Source organism: Paramormyrops kingsleyae, chromosome 17 (assembly GCF_048594095.1).
Source record: "Paramormyrops kingsleyae isolate MSU_618 chromosome 17, PKINGS_0.4, whole genome shotgun sequence".
NCBI lineage: Eukaryota > Metazoa > Chordata > Actinopteri > Osteoglossiformes > Mormyridae > Paramormyrops > Paramormyrops kingsleyae.
Window position 1 is genome coordinate 437,643 of NC_132813.1, and position 11,394 is coordinate 449,036.

Here is an 11,394-nt window from a genome sequence, read left to right on the forward strand (position 1 = left end):
CCAAACTCAGCAGCTTCCTACGGCAGACCCCCCCCTCAGCCAAACTGAGCGGCTTCCTAGGGCAGCAGATTGCATGCCCCAGACATCCATGAACCTGTACAGCCGTTTTAGACTTTCAGAACACCAGCCCCCCTCGTCAGTCAGCACAGAGCCTGGTAGGTAAGACCTTCGCCTCGACCCCAAAGGTGGCGGCTCCTAATCTGACTCCTGATCTCAATATCTCTCTGGAGACACACCTGTGTTTCTGTGACCTTCCTTCATGAATGAAAGATGCTGCTACTGTTAGTGTTTTAATTCATGCGCATATCCTGCATTACATCATACAAACATTTTTATCACAGTAGTTAAGACCCTATTTGCATGTAGATTTGCAGCCAAAATAATATTTTCACCAGTAATTAGTGTCATAGCCACAAAGTTCAAAGGAATGAAAATAACTTGCAAATAGTTACCTTGAGTATACAAATCTTATATTATTAATCTAGTAAAAAATTAAAGGCTATATTTAAGTAGTTGCTTCACTTCTAAACTGTAGATTCTCTAGAATGTGTGCAATCGTCACTGTACATTATATTTGAAATCATCATTAATGTGGAGCATCAGTTACGGCACTATGGCCATGTGGCGCGTTTCCCTGAGGGTGATCCGGCTCGCAGGATCGTCATTGCTGAGGACTCGAGCGGCTGGACCAGGCCCAGGGGACGCCCACGTAACACCTGGCTGCGGCAGACAGACGGCCATTTCAGGAGGGTGGGACTGAGGGGTCGCCAACCAGGATCCCAGTGTTTCGCCATGTGGTGGGCCCAGTAATGCACTGTACCAGTGCATGCTCTCAAGCTGACCTTAATGCAGTGAAGAGTTGGCCAGAGCCATAACAATTCACCTGGTGACAAAAACAATCATTTTTTTAATGAACTGCAGGATTACTAAGACCTAAACAAAGAGAAAGATAAATCTCTTTGCCTCTCAACAGCATTTTTCCTCCAATTAATCTGACCATGTACACATATACATGTCAGATACAATCGTTTTATCACACTGTACTGCTCGCTGTAAACACTGAATTTGGGGGGGGGGGGGGGGGGGGTCTGACTTCCAAACAGTCTTCTGGCCAGAACTACAACAAAAGGCAGTTGGATCAAACTTTGGGTTTCTGGCTTAATTTTCATTCCCCCAGCTTCTACAAACCCATTAATACGGTCCCACACAATCATTAATGGTCAGCTATGAAACACGATGATTTGATTCTGCTGAAACAGATTTGCATTTTCGTTTAGTCAAATTTCTGTGTAATGTGTTTAATTAAATCACCTCTTTAACAGGAAGGGGAGCCACTTTCTGCTCAACAATCCAAACCAGTCCCTTTCTACATGTGACGATTTATGGGTTACGAAACCTTTTCTTATGAAGATCAGATTCAGTCAGAAATCCAGTGTTTACCAGCACCTGGCAAATGCACGACAGAGCATTTTGAAACACTTATTCAGCTCTCTGCCATTTATGTATTCACCTGTCTTGGTCTCAACTATTTACATTGAGTGAATTAAACATATTTACTTGAAGTCTCTTTGTAACTTAGCACATGTGTAGTATAATGGAATAGAAAAGGTCAGACAGCATTGTGTTCATGACAGAATCCTATGTATCATCCTGTTATTGGTTCCAGGTAATCTTGAGAAAATGTAACATTTATCAGGTCTACAGTATAACGCCGTAATAGAAAGAGACTCCGTGCCTAAAACTGTCTGGTTTTGTCTTTCTGTTAAGCTGAATATTTACTAAAATACAATTGCTTAAGATCCAAAGAAACCAGTGTGCACTGCGGCACGGAGGGAAAGACTCCCAGAACTTTCAGCATGTCTCCTCTCGCCTTTACACCACCAAAGAGATATGGGAACACGTCCATGTAGCTGCGGAGACACTCGAGGGGCTGTTTGGGATTGATGCCAAGGAGCATCATGGAAAGGTAGGGCCTGGAGGCAGTGTGGGGGGGAGGGGAAGTGCAGGGGGCTCCCCGAGAAATACGTGGCACATTCCGGCTGCTCTACGATGTATTGATACGCGCCGCCCTGCTTATCTGAGCGCCGATATCGCATTTATTGTAGGGGGATAATTTGATGTAGCCGACTTGAAGAGGGCGGAGTTCACCTGCGTCCTAAAGGTGTGATTCATCAAGATGAATGAGTACCTGTCTTCCAGTATCACACGGGCTATTTGTTTAGCTTTGTCAAATCTTACACATTGTTCCCACATTCCCAGGGAGTTTTATTTTATTTTTGTTTTGATGCCAAGAGTGAAGCATCAATCTAGTAAATATTGGTGCCGTTTTAAAACGGCGCCACTTTACTGTTGCATGGGTGAATAGATGAGTATGACGTTGTTTAAATTACTCTCTTAGTACAAAGTTTGTTAGCATGGCTCCTGGAGACTCAGCCCGAAACAAGTATGGCAAGAACTTTTGTGTTGCTGGATGATATATCAGAAATATAACGGGAGTAAATACATGCAGCTCGTTGTCTCAAATATCATTGTCCGTTTGAGAAATGCATCTTCCATTAATTAATGGAATGTTGTTAACCACCTATTATTTTAAATCATATGAACAACTGAGATTATATCTTCTCATTTTTTTGTTCTCTTTTGTCTCTGTTTTTATCATGAAAACTGTATTTTCATCATCAATATACCCCATTCATTTTTTCATACTTTTCACAATTCTTATTTTTGATTAACGTCCATTATGAGTCCAATGACTGTCTATACTGTCTATACTGTCTGTACTGTCTATACTGTCTATACTGTCTATACTGTCTGTACTGTCTATACTGTCTATACTGTCTGTACTGTTGACAAGAATCCGTTTTAAAGCATTTAGTACTAAGTTGTCAGATTTTCATTTTCTCCTTAAAGAATGATCACTGTGGGCGACACTCAGCTACCCTGTTGGGATAAAGTAGTTTTCATTAAGAACAGCTTCCAAAGTACTGAAACCAAGGGTAACTCCTGCTGTCATATAAGTCGAAAAATACCCTGGGCTACAATGTGAAATTAAATGCATATGGCTGACATGTCTGTGAACCACTTTTTTTTTTTTGCTCTTCAACATTTTTACTCCAGATATGGGAACCAACATGACCTCCAACCTTTTTTATAGTGTGGGCTACTTTTACAAAGAAAAAAGTCTGAGGAGCTATGAGTTGCGACTGGGGGGGGAGGGGGCTCCCTTTGGTCGATTAGCCTATGTGGATGGGGAGGTTGTGCATCTTGATCGAATGGAAATGTCTTGCTGATTGACTAGTTACTGCTGCTGTGGATGAACGGAGGCTGTGTAGACCCCGTGTAGTAGACTCACAGTTTGCTCGAAAACACTTGTGGCCCCACGCAATGCTTTTGCCACTGGTTCCTTCCTATGATGGAATGCTTACCTTTCCAGGACCACTGCTGGTTGTGGTGACCACCAACCAGCTGCACATCGCTTGTGACCTCATCAGGCTGGGCGTCGATGCGAACACAGCCAACGACTGAGGCTGTTCCACCGTTCACCTGGCCGTGACGTACAGCTTTGTGGAGGTCATTCAGGTATGGGGACACCATTGTAGTCCATGTGACACCTGTCAAATAACAATCCATACTCATAACCTGATAAGGTGGACTTTGAATTAAAGCAGGAAACCAACTTTAATAAAACTTGGCCTTTTATACGCATGGGCTTATTGTATTGGATATAAGAACCATGATATTTTATATGTAAACCTTTAATGAAGTGCCTCCTAAGCAAATTTCACAAAACAGAAGTAAGCAAAACAGGCAGTGCGGTGAGAATTTGAAGAAGACCTTAAACAACTTGCCTTCCAGAATCCGATAGTCAGACAGAAGTCTATTTCCTAGATTCACTTTTAAAGCAGTTATAGCGTTTCTTCCTGATGCGTATCATAGGCTGAGTCATGGATCATGTGTGTAAATAAGACTTCACGGTCCTTCCCAGCATGGTAGGTTGCTATGGCGATGACAGCAGCCAGCCCATAAGTGCTTTTGGTACTTGGGTATCTGACGGTTCTCCAGGTGTCCAGCACGTTCCTTACTCCTTAAATCCTACTGCTTCCCACAGTCATTGCCAGTCACACGGTGCAGTAGGTGTGCTGGAGGGCACGGTTCATGGAGAATTCATCTGACAGCTCTCTGCCTTTGTTTGTGTTTGGTTTTGTTACTTCTGTGTTCCATCATTCCAGGAGGAGTCAGATCGAGGATATAGCTGTGAAAACACTCTCCGTAATCTTAGCTCTTTGTCATTTTGATGAAGTCCAGTTGGACTCGTCTGAAAAGTTTGTGTACAAGTATAACGGGCAAATGGAGTTCTGGGGCTGAGTGTGTGTGTGTCTGTGTGTGTGAATGTGTGTGAGTATCTTCATGTGTGTGTGTCTGTGTGTAAGTGTCTTCGTGTGTGTGTGTGTGTGTCTGTGTCTTCATGTGTGTGTATGTGTGTGAGTGTCCTCGTGTATATGAGTGTGTGTATGTGTGTGAGTGTCCACGTGTATATGAGTGTGTGTATGTGTGTGAGTGTCCTCGTGTGTATGAGTGTGTGTATGTGTGTGAGTGACCTCGTGTGTATGAGTGTGTGTATGTGTGTGAGTGTCCTCGTGTATATGAGTGTGTGTATGTGTGTGAGTGTCCTCGTGTGTATGAGTGTGTGTATGTGTGTGAGTGACCTCGTGTGTATGAGTGTGTGTATGTGTGTCCGCGTGGGGGGGCTCAGGGGCTTTCCAAGGTCTTTTCGCGTTTTTCAAGTTATTGAGCACTGTACTGTGAAGTCAGAAGTGTTTTTCACCTGCCAGATTTTATCAAGCATCATAAAATCCTAGTGCATGTGAATACATACTGAAGATGGCTGAATTTCATAGGTAGTATTTTGCTGTGCACTGTCCAGTGGTTCATCAGAATGTGATGTATGTTTAGAACCATCAGCAAAAACATGTTCAAACTTCTTTCTGTTCAGGCACATATGGTTGTTATCTTCATAGAGATTCTTGCTCTAGTCTGGGGATGTAGATGAGCAATTTTAGTAGCTGGCATTTTTATTTTCAGAGAAATTGGAAGACTCACCCTAATTGCACCCACACCTAGCTGGCTCCTTGACTAGCTGCAGTATGGTATCAGGCTTGAGAGACCTTGAACATTTTCAGAAGAGAAGGACAAGAGCAGAGCTTCTGGGGTACAGAGTGCACAGGCAGGTCCAGACGAATATGTCCTAGAAAAATATTTGTGAGAACGTTGATATCAACACATCAGCATGAGTAATGCAATAGCTGTGAGCGAAGAACAGGCCTGAACGGGCCTGAATGGGCCTGCTGTCTCTGCCTAGGAATCTTAGAGAGGCTGTCAAACACAAGGAACCCCCAGCCACTCAGATGTCAGGTGCCCTGAGGATAAAATCTACCACATTTTCATTTGATCAGGTTTGCACCACCTATAGAGTTAACCACGTTATTCTCTCCTTTCTGGTACAGTGTCAGAGCCTTTTAATTCTTATCAAAGCAGGTATTAAAAACAGGCATGACTGCGGGGACGGTCCCAGTGGAAAACCAAGGAATGGTCCCAGTGGAAAAGGAGGGAATGGTCCCAGTAGAAAAGGAGAGAATGGTCCCAGTGGAAAAGGAGAAAATTGTCCCAGTGGAAAAGGAGAGAATGGTCCCAGTATAAAAGGAGTGAATGCTCCTAGTGGAAAAGCAGGGCATGGTCCCATTGGAAAAGGAGGGAATGGTCCCAGCGGAAAAGCAGGGAATGGTCCCATTGGAAAATGAGTGAATGGTCCCAGTGGAAAAGCAGGGAATGGTTCCAGTGGAAAAGCAGGGAATGGTCCCAGTGGAAAAGCGGAGAATGGTCCTAGGGGAAAAGCAGAGAATGGTCCCAGTGGAAGAGGAGGGAATGGTCCCAGGGGAAAAGGATGGAATGGTCCCAGTGGAAAAGCAGTGACTGGTCCCAGGGGAAAAGGAGAGAATGGTCCCAGTGGAAAAGCAGGGAATGGTCCCAGGGGAAAAGCAGGGAATGGTCCCAGTGGAAAAGCAGGGAATGGTTCCAGTGGAAAAGCAGGGAATGGTTCCAGTGGAAAAGCAGGGAATGGTCCCAATGGAACAGCGGAGAATGGTCCTAGGGGAAAAGCAGAGAATGGTCCCAGTGGAAAAGGAGGGAATGGTCCCAGTGGAAAAGGAGGGAATGGTCCCAGTGGAAAAGAGGAGAATGGTCCCAGTGAAAAAGCAGGGAATGGTCCCAGTGGAAAAGGAGGGAATGGTCCCAGTGGAAAAGGAGGGAATGGTCCCAGTGAAAAGAGGAGAATGGTCCCAGTGGAAAAGCAAGGAATGGTCCCAGTGGAAAAGCAGGGAATGGTCCCAGGGGAAAAGGATGGAATGGTCCCAGTGGAAAAGCAGTGACTGGTCCCAAGGGAAAAGGAGAGAATGGTCCCAGTGGAAAAGCAGGGAATGGTCCTAGGGGAAAAGCAGGGAATGGTCCCAGTGGAAAAGCAGGGAATGGTCCCAGGGGAAAAGGATGGAATGGTCAAGGGGAAAAGGAGGGAATGGTCAAGGAGAAAAGCAGGCAATGGTCCCAGGGGAAATGCAGGGAATGGTCCCAGTGGAAAGGCAGTGACTGGTCCCAGTGGAAAAGCAGGGAATGGTCCCAAGGGAAAAGGAGAGAATGGTCCCAGTGGAAAAGCAGGGAATGGTCCCAGGGGAAAAGCAGGGAATGGTCCCAGGGGAAAAGCAGGGAATGGTCCCAGTGGAAAAGCAGGGAATGGTCCCAGGGGAAAAGGAGGGAATGGTCAAGGGGAAAAGCAGGCAATGGTCCCAGTGGAAAGACAGTGACTGGTCCCAGTGGAAAAGCAGGGAATGGTCCCAAGGGAAAAGGAGAGAATGGTCCCAGTGGAAAAGCAGGGAATGGTCCCAGGGGAAAAGGATGGAATGGTCCCAGTGGAAAAGCAGTGACTGGTCCCAAGGGAAAAGGAGAGAATAGTCCCAGGGGAAATGCAGGGAACGGTCCCAGTGGAAAAGCAGGGAATGGTCCCAGTGGAAAAGGATGGAATGGTCCCATAGCAAAAGGAGGGAATGGTCAAGGGGAAAAGCAGGGAATGGTCCCAGGGGAAATGCAGGGAATGGTCCCAGTGGAAAGGCAGTGACTGGTCCCAGTGGAAAAGCAGGGAATGGTCCCAAGGGAAAAGGAGAGAATGGTCCCAGTGGAAAAGCAGGGAATGGTCCCAGGGGAAAAGCAGGGAATGGTCCCAGGGGAAAAGCAGGGAATGGTCCCAGTGGAAAAGCAGGGAATGGTCCCAGGGGAAAAGGATGGAATGGTTGGGGGGGGAAAGGATGTAATGATCCCACAGGAAAAGGAGGGAATGGTCCCAGTGGAAAAGCAGGGAATGGTCAAAGGGAAAAGCAGGCAATGGTCCCAGGGGAAAAGGATGGAATGGTCCCAGTGGAAAAGCAGTGACTGGTTAGAGGGGAAAAGGAGAGAATGGTCCCAGTGGAAAAGCAGTCACTGGTCCCAGTGGAAAAGAGGGAATGGCCCCCAGCAGCCTGTTTCCTATGTTTGCTGCCATGATTTCCCACATTTTTTTTATGCAATTTTTCTTTTTCAGTCTGTGAATCTTGTCAAGGATAACTCAGCATTCTTTGCAAAGATACATGATTTATTTCTGCTTTTATTTCTGCCTGAGATAGAGAGCAGTACCTTTAGTGAGGTGGTGAAATTTTGACAGGCGTGTTTTGTTGCTGGGCATGTTTAACACATAGAAGGGGATGGAGTAACCTGCAGCCATTCTGGTGGTGTTTGTCCTGACATGTTTGCAAGCCCAAACCTGGTGTGACAATAACCTTTTAATTTTAAAGAGCAGGAGCTGAGACGATGGTGATGTCAGTTTTGCTGAGAAAATGGCAGATGTGTGATTGCACTTTGTTAGTCAGTGCTAAGGTTGCAGAGAAGTGTGAATGGAAATGGCTTAATGTGTGAAATATCCTCCTGTTTTCCCCACGTTGTTTCCCATTCAGGGTATCGGTTTTTGGGAACCAAGGCAAATGAGCAATTTGGGTGGGATATGGCTCTCTCTGGGCTGCCTCCTATTCACCTAAATGCACATTTTTGCACTGCAGGAGAAAATCTGCATAGCCCGAAGAATCACACATGCTGTACACACCGAGCTGGGAACTGAGCACATGATATTAGAGATCTGAGCCCGCAGCACTAACCATAAAGCCGTGATGAACTTCCAGCTCCAGTTACTTATTTAGAAGTACTTGCCATCTATTCTGAATTAAGGCTGATAAATAATGGCAATAAATACAGCAATTTTGCTGTGCACATAGTATAAGAGGATCTTCAATATGGTATGGCTTAGGGGCTAAAATTTGCCTACAAATTTTTTCACTGCACAATAGCCAGCAGTGAGCAGGGATTGCGAAACATGCTGCGATATCTATCTTTTACGAGCATGTTGCATTAAGATCTTTATTTGGCGCCTTCCAGGTTACAGTCTCCCTTTAAACAAGCCGTCTCCACTCGAGCAAGTAAAGACTTGATATGCACATAATCTTTTTTTTTTGCCAGAAGATAAACTGTGCCAAGTTTGTAAACATATCACCACCCTTGGCAAATGAGTTTGTGCTGGGAATTGTCGGGAATGTACATTCCAAAAGTGTGTATGGCATGGCATAGCAAGGAAAAGAGCAAAGTCTCTCTCTCTCTCTCTCTCTCTCTCTCTCTGTCTCTCTCTCTCTCTCTGGACAATGGAACTTTACAAGTCCTTCACATCCCTGGCATTTCACTTTCAGATGCATTAAAACTTGTGTAAAAGTGCAAGTTGATGCTCACTGCTAATCTTATGCATTTTGTCTTTCAGCCTTAAATAAAGTCCTTTGATGATTAATTTCGAACCATTTTCTTTGTCTGTTCCAGTGATGGACCTCAGCCGACACTCATGCCTCCCCGAGCCTTTGGAGAGAGACCGTCTCCTCAAAATGGCATTCCTTCTGCATCATTGGCTCCGTAGGACATCGTCTGATTTGTCTTTCCCAGTTGCTTGATGGAACATTCCGGCTCAAGCCTTTTCCTTAAGCAGGTTTGCCTCAGGCCCCATTATCTTACCATGATCCATCATGCCGACCCTGCTTTCCACCCTAATGGATCATCTCTATGCTTCATTCGCTGCCAGAAATGGTGGTGGTTTGGCCTCCCTGTTCAGCTTGTCCATCTTTTTGCACGTCTGTGTAAATCCTTCAGTGGCATGCTAATTGGAACACCACTTCACCTTTGCATTAAATCACTCAAGTTTCCCATGTAATGTGCGCCTCCCATGCTTTGGGCTCGGGGATAGGGGGGTCACTGGGCCATCACTGTTGACAGCCAAGAACTTGTTCCAGGTGCTGGAGATCCATCAGCAGCACTGCAGGCATGAGCCTTTCGGCTGCCTCCTGACTGCTGCTGGGCCTGGGATACTCTGCTTCCCCTTTTGGTGACAAAATCAGATATGTGACACAGTAATTAGCTAGGATAGTAGTTAAAGTGATAGTTAAGGATATTAACTTCCATGGATGACCCGAAGGTTGCCAGGTCAAGTGTCAGAAACAATCCTACAACAATGTCCTTGAGCAAAACCACTTAACCCCAATTGCTCCGGTTATACATCAATGTGTGTAAATTGTAGTTTACTAATGTAATAATAATACTACCTTGTCTAAGCTTTGGCAAAGGTTTATTTTATGGGGCTAGATATTGTAGATATGTTCCGTCTGTGCCTGTCAGTTGCCAGTAGGTTCTGACTTGGTGTTTTGGGCGGCTAGGGGGTCATGGTCCTTATTGACCGGCACCGTTTTTTTTAAAAAACACTGCGGTCTCCATGGAGATGCCAGAGATGCTGGAGGAGAAGCCATCCAAAGTGATGGGTTGCATTCATTTGCCAGGATAAGCCGGAGCTCCTGTCTACCCAAGCAGGTGCCACCCACAGGTGTGCACAGAAAATTGTGCTTTTCCACGTACTACTGTTGTATCACTGTGTTTCTTCATAGTAGTTCATTACATATAGATTCTTGCTGGATGGCCTCTATTTCCAGGACATGGAGAGCTGGAGGTCGGTGCTGCATTTGGCTACTCAGGAGGGAAATTCCAAGTTTTTCTTGGAAGCGAGAAACTGCTCTGTTCCAACCCTTGTGAATATGAGGGTACAGTTCAGTGCTCATGGTTCACCGGAACAATGCTGTCTCATTAAAATGTTTACTCTGCCCTGAATAAATGCGATAGAATGGGCTGGTTTAAAGTTGGGTAGATTAGGTTGCAGCTCACGTTGGTGCCGCTCCTTGTGTGGCTCGGGGGATTTCCACACCTCAAAGTTCACCAGTGGTTGGGCAGGCGGGAGAGGCACCATGTCCCACGTGCCCCTGCTGCAGCCCGTGGGGGGATTCCCAAAGTGCACGAGCCACGTGTCGCACCTCAAAGGTGCCGAAAAGCCACAAAGGAGCCGAGGAGCCACAGGAGGAATCGAGGAGCCACAAAAGGAGCAGAGGAGCCACAAAGGAGCCGAGGAGCTGTAAGAGGAGTCGAGGAGCCGCAAAGGGGCAGAGGAGCCACAAAAGGAGCAGAGGAGCTGCAAAGGGGAAAAGGAGCCACAAGAGGAGCTGAGGAGCCGCAAAGGGGCAGAGGAGCCACAAAGGAGCCGAGGAGCCGTAAGAGGAGTCGAGGAGCCGCAAAGGGGCAGAGGAGCCACAAAGGAGCCGAGGAGCTGCAAAGGGGCCGAGGAACCACATGGCCTGTGTTCTGAGTTCTGAGCCACACGGCCCATGAGTTGTGGCACAAAGGGGCCGAGGAACTGCATAGGGGCCGAAGAACCGGATAGGGGCCCAGGAGCCACACACTCGCACACACACACACTCACAGACACAGACACACACACACACACACACAAACACATACATACAGGCACACACGCACACACACGCACACACACCCAGGCTACTTTTGCTTACAGCATTGCTCTGTATTTGCTGTGGCAAGTGGACGTGTTTGACCAAGACAGTGGAGGGCCACAGACACAGGTGTGGCTCTCCATTTACAGCCCAGGGCCTGGAATATTCTGAGCTGGGCAAACTTTGGGGGGAAACATTTCTGATAAGAAAAAAAGGCACAGTGTTGTTCAAATATGAACACTTTCTCCAATAATCAGGCAGCACACTCAGACACTCAAAGGCAGTACACTCAGACACTCACACAGGTGAGGAGGCTGCTTGCTGCGCTGTGGTTCCCTACTGCGTATGATCTGGTATTATGTTTAGCATAGACAGGCAGTGCACTCAGACACTCAGAGGCAGTATACTCAGACACTCAGAGGTAGGAGGGGAAATCATGGCAGTATTACGTTTA

General features: G+C 46.3%; 1 long non-coding RNA gene across 1 annotated transcript; it reads left to right on the top strand.

The window, feature by feature from the left end:
* Positions 1–1,830: 1,830 nt before the first annotated feature.
* LOC111833771 (uncharacterized) lies at positions 1,831–9,377 on the top strand. The gene is made up of 3 exons (XR_002835830.2): positions 1,831–1,966; positions 3,434–3,579; positions 8,938–9,377. It is a non-coding gene; the product is annotated as an uncharacterized lncRNA (long non-coding RNA).
* The last annotated feature ends 2,017 nt before the right edge of the window (positions 9,378–11,394 follow it).